At 41.7% G+C, this 10,391-nt stretch overlaps 1 long non-coding RNA gene across 1 annotated transcript; it reads right to left on the bottom strand.

The window, feature by feature from the left end:
• Positions 1-6,631: 6,631 nt before the first annotated feature.
• LOC119087230 lies at positions 6,632-9,511 on the bottom strand. The gene is made up of 2 exons (XR_005090658.1): positions 9,469-9,511; positions 6,632-7,450 (listed from the first exon to the last, which is right to left on the bottom strand). It is a non-coding gene; the product is annotated as an uncharacterized LOC119087230 (long non-coding RNA).
• Positions 9,512-10,391: the final 880 nt, after the last annotated feature.

Here is a 10,391-nt window from a genome sequence, read left to right as displayed (position 1 = left end):
TTTCTTTGTTACATTTATGTTTAAAAGTACACTAAAATGAGGTAAATTTATCTCCTGCATTAGATGGTGGTCCACCCCATTCTTTCAGGTCCTCAGATTCTGGGTCCAGCTGGATCTGCTCAGGTCAGCCGCAAAGTTAACATCACCTTCTATTAAAGAAAGTACTTTTAAATATTTGGGAAAACTATAAAATTATTAAATATAAGGTTTTACTGTTTTAATATATGTGTATAAGTCAGCTAAAGCACACACACACACACACACACACACACACACACGTGCGCACACTCACACAAATCCATTTCTTGTGTCTGCAGTAATTGATAGAAACTGACACATGCTCATTTGTTTAGAGGCAAGAAGGACTGAAGTCACTAGATGGCAGGAACCAACTTTGATGACTTTGTTGTTTTTCTCCTTTAACATTTCTACACATTTGGTGCCTCCATAGTAAATCACTAGGCAGCCAGCAGATGCCAGACACTACATGCCTAGTGGTTTTCTCTGCTCCCATAGTCATTATGTGAGTAAAATATCCCAAATCTGGCCCAAATGTATCTGTCCTTCTACCATGACAGTGAAACATGAGATTCTGGCTCAACAAATTAGGGGCAACCCTAGCTTCAGCTTCCTGCCCACCCTAGCCAGCACCTCAGCTCCTCTACTTCCCCTGCACTGAGTTTCTGTCTTTCTACAGCTCACACTTTACATCCCACAATGTGTGTTTCTTGAGGAAGCCAAAGTCTCCCTTTCTTGGTAATTTGCATCGTCCAGTTCTAGTTCAGCTTCAATGAGTTCTTTAAATTGGACTCCTGTGGATGAGATATGCTCAACTGACAAAGAAGCACCAAGAAATTCTCAATGGGATTGAGCAGTCTCAGGGCACCAGGAGTTGTTTTTCTTTCTTATGGCCTTTTCATTCAAGATTGTGGTTTCTCATGGGGCCTGGCCCGACTTCCCATGTGAAGACTTTATGAATTGTTGTACTTCTTTACAGTTCTTAAAATCCTGGAACAGGCAAAACAGCTCATACTTAAAGGCATATACCTACTCCTGAGACACTGCTGCTGCTGCTATGGATGGTTGGGTCCTTTATGAATGACTAGAGACAATCCTTTGTACCTTAGATTTATATCTTACAAATTTGAGGTGAACATACACAGGTTGCCTTTTTAACACAACTCATTTATTCTACTTACATTCAAATGAATTTTAGAATTAAATATAAATTTTTAAGATGTAAGAGTAAAATCTACTCCAACTTTGAAAATAAGTTATGATCATTAGTTATCTCCAGAGATGTGCTTAAAACCAGGAATGTCATTTCCAATGAGGATTTTGAATAACTTTTGGAGAAATTGCAGCATTGTGGGTATGATGGCCTTTCCTCGCCACCCCATGCTGCATGTCTGTAAAGGAGGCAATTCCCAATGAGCACAGTGAAGAGCTTGCTTATCTATGTGGTTTACTTTGTAATGGACTCTTTAGGAGCACTGTGTAAACTGTGGACAGTGGCACAGACTTATAATCCCAGCTACTTGGGAGGCTGAGGCAGGAGGACTATAAACCCAAGGCTGCCAGCCTGGCTGTTAGAACAAGACCCTGTTTAAAAAATACAAGGTAGGGGTATAGTAACTGTAGAGTTGTTGGCTAGTCTACAGAGGTCTGCCTTCAATTCCAACAGAGAAAAAATAATTGCCACACAATAATGTAATTTCAAATTCCAGCACAGTTTTCATGTGATGAACTTCAAAACAAGTGATTTTCAATAATCACAAGACTGATCACTGTGGCACTAATAGCTTAAGGTAAATAAAGGACTATAAACCAGAAGAAATGATGTAAACAGCTCCGTGGTGTTGTTTCCCAGTGGCAGAGTCAGGGTGGCTTCTGATGGTGTAGACAAAGCTGGACGTGATTTGTAACGAGCATGGCTTGGATGCCTTTTGCTTTCTGTCAGAGAAAAGTGCTTGTGTCGGCCTGAGGAAGGACAGACATGACACTGCACTCTAGGGGGAAGTTCTTGTTTAACAGTTACAAGAACATTATTTGAAGGGGAACAGCCAGGTTATGTACCCCATAAAAGTACAAATGATTTACAAATATTTAACAAGGAAAAAACTAATTATGCTGTCCTGTCACACAGAGGCCAGCCTCAGAAATGGTATAATCAATATGGGAATGTTAGCTGTAATACAGTCTGTCAGCTTTTAACCAACCAAAATAATAAATAAATAAATAAATAAATAAATAAATAAATTAAATAATGAACAAACAAACCCTAGGAAGGCTATAAATAGAGTTGAACTTTCTTAGTCACTTGGATTTTCTGTATCTAGATTGATGCCTGTGCATTTTGCATGTAAGGTGAACCTTTGAAAGTTATTGCAATACGGTGTGAGGAGGTCCATTTAGCTTACCTTACAATTCTAAGAGAAAACTTAGCTTCACAGTGGGCCCAAAGAAGACCCAACAACCCTCTGAGCCTGCCTGCCATTCGACTCTGAAGCCCCTTTTACCTCATTCACAGGGATTGGACTACTGGTGGCTCCAGAAAACTTCTTATCATCTACACATTTGAAGAAGTGCATTACCGTATAGTTTGCATGTCTTTTATACAGCTATGTAGACAATGACACAAAATATGTTAGTGGGCATCTCAGGGACCAGGGATTTAGCTGATAGGGAGCTGTGACTCCAGAACACTATACACACGAGGCTGCTGCAAGCCAAACAGGAGTCAGGAGTCAGATTCTGTGAGTTGAGTTCTCAGTTCTAGTCACTCACTATTTGTGAGTTGTGGTGAGCAAGATGTGCTATGCAGTAGGGACAGTGTTATAAAGAGTTCTGGAGCCCATTTCTAAGCCTACAAAATGACTGATAAATATTAGCTATTAGTACCAAAACCAAGCTTTTCCTGTTGTAGTCCATGGTCTCTTACCTTTGCCAGACATCGGGTATTAGATTCAAGTTAACCATGGTGGTCTACATTTCATAGATCTTTGCAAGCCCTTGTCAAATTTTTGGGAACTAAACAAGAAGCCACACCTATGTTCCCTCTTCTCAATCTGGTTGTTGACTCAGCAACAGGCCATTGATAGCGGCATTTTCTCTGCTGTGTCTGCTGTCAGGATCTACAGCAATCGTCATTGCCCAGGGCTCTGTCCTTCCTAATGCTCCCAAAGATGTGACTTGTCCAAGTCAGAGTGATGCATGGCCACTACTCCACAGTACTCAGTAAGGATTCCACTCCATGGCACATTTCCTTATCAGTGCTCTGAGGTGTTCCCTTCACTCTTATGTCCATTGCTATATCCTCTGTAAAGTGTAGGCAGACACATACAGGAACTAATAGATCAGTGACCAGGACAAGCCTTCATGTTTTCCTCTCCATTATAGACTTCTCAGGTGTGTGTACTAGGAAAGCATTCACCCAGCCAACTTTCTAAGAAGTATTTGTTTTTCAGATTCTGGGCAACATATTAGCTCTTTATTCATAACCAGGCACCTCTGCACACCAGCTTGTCTGGGCAGAATCTCTCTTTTGTACAATGTAAATAGAATGATATTTTTTTTATATGTTTCAATGACATTTTACCCCATATGGTTTGGGGAACATGATTTGACCATAGCAAGTGCCTGAATCATATCATATTAATGGCCATGATAGGGTTCTCTGTGTTACATGTTCAGAGATTGGAACTAATACTGCTTCTGTACATAAAGGTCCAGAGTTGGCTGCTCTGATTTGTGACTTTGTTTCAGTAGTTTGGGTTGGTTACCACATTTTACATTGTAGTAACTTTACTTTATTGCTACTGTCACAACAAAGCAAAGCAGCTATTATCTCATAACAACTAAAGCTACATTTCTAAACCAGTGCATCTAACCAAACTACAGTGCTATAACACCTAATTTACAGTTTATTCCAATTGCATGGACACAAGAAACATAAAATAAAAATTATATATATATATATATATCTCGGTTTCCACTGGCTCATCTGGGCCAAGTATTTTGAAGGTTGGGAGGATGGTTATAAAGCAGCCCAGGTTTCCAGGTGGCTCACAAGACTTCCATTTAGAACTGACAGCTGAGTACACCAGGGCCAACTTAAAATTGCCCACATGGTGGGTTGGCATCACTCAGCTTCTCACACCTCGAGTAGCCAAGCTGGAAGGCCGCTTCCCAGGCCATGCTCAGTGCCACCTGAGCTGTAGACACTGTTGTTTGGGGATTATTGAGCCCTAGAAAGGTAAAAATATTTTCGGAGGTATTTCCATAGGACAATCAATGAAGGTCTTTGCAGAAATGCAAAGTAGCTTATTTATCCCTGGGGAAGTATACTGCTTTGTTTGCATGGAAGAGGTGCCATTGGCTAAAGAGAGATGGCCTACTAAATAGAGGGGGCTATAAAAAAAGACCCACTTCTCTCTTCCTTTTCTGAGTACCTGTGCACTATCACACAGGCCCACTTCTCTAACCCAAGTGTAACCTTTTTTCAAGACTAAATTTTCCCAAGTGCCCTGCCAGGCATGTCTTTCCTCGCCAGCCACAACAATCTAGCGGCTAGGCCTAGCAGGATCTCTTTCCATGGCTTCCTGGGTGCTCCACAGAAGAGCCATTCACCAACAGACTGTCTGAACACAAATACAGCAGCATTTGGAGAAGGATGGTGGGGAATAATATGGTGATCATGAAGCAGAATATAGAGGACACTCCTGTCTCTGGTGGTCAGGAACTGAGCTGGCTTCCCAGGTCAAAAAAGGTTGTATGATTTTGGCCATTTATTAGAAACAAAACTTTGGTGCAGTAGATGTTTAGGAAATCAAAGAATTGCTGTATTCCGTTATAGTTTAACCCACCAATTATTTTAAGCATTTATTATATTTCCAAAAGACTGTGATGGGGGCACATCTGTAATCATCACACTTGGAAGACTCCAGCAAGAAGACTGAGGAAAATGAGACTCTGCTCTCTGACAAGAAAGCAAAACACATGGACCAAACCTTTATCCCCTTTGAATCTGTATTCATTTTCAGCCTAGCATGATGGCTTCCATAGATCAGTGCTTCTAAAACCATGCCTACCATACACTCTAGAGCAGTGCTTCTCAACCTTCCTAATGCTGCGACTGTTTATACAGTTCCTCATATGTGGTGACCCCAACCACAAAATTATTTTTATTGCTTCTTTGTAAGTGAAATATTGCTACTGTTATGAACTGCAAGGTCAATATCTGCTATGTGACCCCAAAGAGGTTGTGACTCATGGTTGAGGACTGCTATTCTAGAAGGTAGATTTCTGTCCTCTCCTGGCCCCACTTTCCCCACAAGGTGAGGAAATTGCAAAGCCACAGCTGTGGATCCAAATAAGTGTCCTCACTCAACACTCTGTTCCATACAGTCCGAGCTGGCTGCCCAGGCCAACATAGACCTTCCATACCCTCCCTGTCCTCTAACTCCATTGGCCATACTGTACTGCTGGTAACCACACATCTATGGCCCAGTTGGCCAACAGGTGGCTGCTTCCCCGAGGAAGATGGGAAGAAATTTGGATGTTCAGACAGAAGTATTGCCATATTTGGTACTAAAAGCATGGGTGCTACAGCATGAGACAGAATGAAACTTGAGAGTAGCTTTCTCTGTACCTCAGAGTTCCAAGGAGGAATTACAAAAAAAGCTCCAAGTTTCATTTTCAGCTCACATCTTCCAGTTAGTACAGTAGGTATTCGGCAAGGTGGGGAGCAGAATGCACTTGCTTTTGATATTTTCTAAGAGTGTTTTAACGTAAGCGTTTTCTGTGGCATATACCTGCTTGAGTCTGAGAATCCCTGTAGGCTTATGATGTCCTGACCACTCCTCCCTGCATGGGCATGAACAGCTGAAAATGCCTACCACAGGGCTCCATGGAGACGAGAGGTGTTTCAGTTATTCTGAGACACAGAAGAGAAATGCCACAGATTTAGGTCACAAAAATCGTCATGGAAGTTGGGTATCAGGGACAAATGATTTGTTTTCCTTAATTGTATTGCTCTCTCAGGCACTCAGGCCCTAACCTACTATTGTGGAATCCATCTCTGATCACACCATGTTCATTTTCTCTCCTCAGTATTTGAGAGAATCACATTATGATGTCGTATATTGTTTGTCTTCCCATCCTACCTCCTGGTGTGTACTAAATTTTTTTTTGTGTGTTTTCATAAGCTACAACACTCCCCCACATTCTGTCCATCATGTTGAGAATTAAAATACTCTGTTGCCTGAATGTTTAGCATTGTTTGTATTTCCCACACCATGATAGCTGTTTTGCCCATCTCCTATCCTCCCCCACTCTCCACCTCCCTTCTATTTTTCTTCAGTATCCTCTTACTCATGTACATCTGAGAGTGGCATGTGGATATAAGAACTATTTCATTTCCTCAAACCTTATTAGGCAAAATGCCTACAGGAGGTGGGGAGATTATGTGGTTAATAAAGCTTACCTTTTACGCTGAAGACCAGGGTTCAGCTGCTGACACCTACATGATGTCTCACAACTGCCTGTGACTCCAGTTCGAGGGCACCCAATGCCCTCCTCGGCTCCTCGCTGGAACCTGCATGCAGCACATAATCTTGGGGAGGTACACACATACACACAAAACATTTTTAATATATAAATCTTTTATAGGGATCACATTTTAAAAAATACCGAAGGTGAAGTACAGAGACTGACTTCCATCCTTCCAAGAAAGCAGGAGGAAATCCACATGATGAGGTGAGGGCACCTGTGTCCATTCTTCCCTGCGCTCAGAGGTTATACGGAAAAGCTTGGAAGAAAAGGAAGTGGCTGATGGCCAAAGTACATGGAGATGATGGCAATGGAAAGGTTGGAGGAACTGTGGAAGGAAGGAATGTCCACAGACACATGGGTGAGTTTCCGTGAGATTCGCTGAAATGAAGAAATAGACTCCTCACTGCACATCTGTTCAGTTGCTAGAGGAGGAAGGAAGTGAATGGGCATCATAAGGCAATCTCCTTCACCCACACTTACTAAAAAGCACCTGCCCACCTTCTGGATGCCTCTCCAAAGAAGTGCAGGGTAGATTTTGCTCTCAGGATGCCTGCTGTGCCTTTGGTGACAATGTCACACACACAAAAGTAACATAGGTTGGAGCTGTTTCCTCAGAACAGGCAAAGGACAAGTCCCAGCCTCACATGCCATATGGTGCTTGTTGACATTTGTCCCACTGGGAAATGAAGGGCATTTCTCTTCTTCACAGCCAGGCCAACACACAGAGATGTAAGGGTAATTTTCACTCAGCTGTGCCATGCTAGAGCACTCGAAGTTTCCCTCTGTCCTCTGCTCCTTTACCCAGCACATTCTCCAAGCAACCCAGACTCACAGCATCATGGTTACATGTGCGCAAATCAACAGAGTGATGACGTCTTCATTCCTTTTTTTCTTTTCTCTGCTTGAGATAAAACATTGAGTCAGTGCAGTCTGCTTTTTGCCCTGCTTACCCTGGAAATAGTGCTTTTAAGAAAAAAACTAGCCATGAACTACAGGCCATATGCGACTTGAACATACTGCATATATTTTCTTGACTTCAGAAAAACAAAGATGGTAGCAAAGTTAAGAGGATCTATTTTCATTTCTGTATCAAAGATGCTTTTTGATGAAGAAATGTGTCATAAATTCTACTCTGTACTTGAATCGTGTGATGCAGTCATTGTGTCTCAAAGCAGGAATGATGGAACATGTGTAGTCAAGCTGCATGCCATGGTAAGGCAACTGTAGACTTTCTGTACAATGTGCAAGTCCAACATTGGTTCTACAATTTTCACATGTGTGACCTTCATATTTTTTTAAAATTGTACTGTTAGCTTCCTTGTTTATAAAAAAGTTTAAACAAAATACACATTTTGAAGGTCATATGAAATGACTGTAGATGGGGCTTGAAACATAGACCCTTCATATATATGAGTTTGTCTCCATCCACAGTCCTTACCTTATAATCTTTCTGTATCCTGATGGAAAGTAATCAAATAGTTAAGTGAACAGACATTGGAGTTATGCTATCACAAATTATTGCCCTGGGACTCTGGGTAACTTACTTAACCTTATCTTTAAAATTTGAATTAATAGTTGAACTGACTTCACAGGATTATACTAGGAATGAAAAGAGATGATTATATAAAACGCTTAGCCCCGAGTCTCTGTCAGACAGTGCTGTGTTTGCTGACACTGTTTCTGTCATGTCTTACCTTCTTCATCCCTTCGGAAGCACAGCCCTGACATGTTCTAAGTGCCTAGCACCAGTTTTAAAAGTCCCCGAGCCAACCTGGACCAAAATGGAAAGGGCTCTATCTACTTCCTGAGACTAGCTAAGTGATATGGAATTCATTTATTATAGGAAAAATTCCAGAGACGTCCCATGCATTGTAACTCCACCCCTAAACTGTTTCTATATTCGCTCTTCTTTCATCCCAGACTGTGCCCTCTGCTATAATACTTCAAGGCAGGAATAAAGACTTCTCTTTCGGCAACATTGGAAGCCACAGGCAATGATTAATCTTGATTATCAACTTAACTGACTTAGGAACCACTTGGAAGATGAGGAAAGCACATCTCTGTGTGTACCCATAAGGGTGTTTCCTAGAGAGGATTAACAAAGGCGGGACACCCCTGAGTACTGGCACCATCTCCCTTGCTGGCGGTTTTTGATGGGATGAAGGGGGAAGGGGAAAGATCAATGGCTCAAGTGTTCTGCCTCTGTTTCCTGGATGCCATGAGATGAGCTGTCCGGCTCTGTAACTACGCCTCCATGGTGACAGGTGGAAATCTCTGGAACTTAAAGCCAAAAGAAATATTTTTCTCCCTTAAGTTCTTTGCTTAGGTGTTTTTCACACCTATAGAAAACTGACTACAGAAAGCACACATTTAGAGGATTCAGTCACAGTCGTTTAACTAGAGAACTAAAGAGGAAAAAGGAAAGGGCTGGCCTGAGGTTAAGTAGCAGACACTGTCTATTTTGGATAATGATAAAAAGAGGAAGCTTGGATTTGAGAGGAAGAAGTATTGTTAGACTAGGCCATGATGAACCCTCTTCAGTGAAATTTGCTGATATGTTAGAAAGTAAATGGTTATTACAAGAAAAAGGCAATCTTGCTCTAGATTTCCAACTGAGATTTGGAATGGACTACCCTTGGATGATCTTTATCATTATTGTTATAATTATTTCATGTGTATAGATGTTTTACCTGCATGTATGTCTGTGCACTATGTGTACCTGGTGTCGATGGAGGCCAAAAGAGGGCACCGAATAAGATCCCCTGGAATTGGAGTTGAAATGGTTATAAGCCACCTTTGGTCATTCTTCTCTTTCATTTGAGCCCATCTATCCTAACCATCCATGTTTATGCACCTATCTGAAAGTAAACTGGGCTGCCTGGACTGAGTAGGTGGAGAAAACGTCCTTTCATTTACCCTTTGTAGCCTACTTCTATGCATAGAAGACAGCCAGATGTTCTCTCTCTCTTCCTCCAAAGGACTTAGAAGGCATCTGGTGGGGTTCCAAAGGGACTGTGATCACACTTAGAAACTACAGCCATTAGAACAAGGCAGAAGGTCCTGGAAAAGGCAGAACAGAAATCAAGTTGTATCACACAGGCATCACATATGCCCAACTAAAGACAAGGGTGTGTCTTCCTAGACCTAGCTCCTCGCGCTTTTGGATAGACTTGGGATTTGAGCTGCTTTCCATCTGCATAATGTGGAAAGGACTGGACAAAGGGGCCCAAGTGGGTGTGACTTAATTGTAGATCTCTTTAGTTGTATTGACAAAAATATTTGTATATTTCAAAACACTCAATAAGTTTAAATTCTGGTCCTAAACATATCCAGAATTAATTATGCAAAAATGAAACTAAGAAATGTTTATAGTTAGTTATATTCTAAGATTTACAGTTAGTTATATATTCTAAGAAATAGAAGGGAATAATGACCAGTTGGCAGACACTGTGGTATGAGAATGTGCGTGTACCTATGACCAGAAGTACACTTAGAGAGCTAACAATGGAAGACGAAAACACAAAGGAGATTCCAAAGCATTTGGTGTCTGTTGGGGTTTAACTTCAGAAAGCAGAACCACAAAGGGCGGACCAGGCCCTTAGGCAAAGGGCCTCTACAAATGACACTGTAAAATCAGAAGTGTGGTAAGTCGAGTACTGCATAAAGCTGCCTGAGTAATTTCACACCCAAATCTATCCCAGCTGCTCCAAAGTAGTCACCGGTTACATGGGAAAAGCAGGTCTGTGCCGTGGGTGTTGTACCTCGGAAGATTTTTGCCAACTGAGGGCCGTGGGTGAGACGTGCCAGTCTTCTGAAGGGCAGCTTCCTGATGACATCCT

This window comes from Peromyscus leucopus, unplaced genomic scaffold (genome assembly GCF_004664715.2).
Source record: "Peromyscus leucopus breed LL Stock unplaced genomic scaffold, UCI_PerLeu_2.1 scaffold_400, whole genome shotgun sequence".
Lineage (NCBI taxonomy): Eukaryota > Metazoa > Chordata > Mammalia > Rodentia > Cricetidae > Peromyscus > Peromyscus leucopus.
Note: the sequence above shows the minus strand (reverse complement) of the source record. Positions and strands in the feature narration are given on the sequence as shown.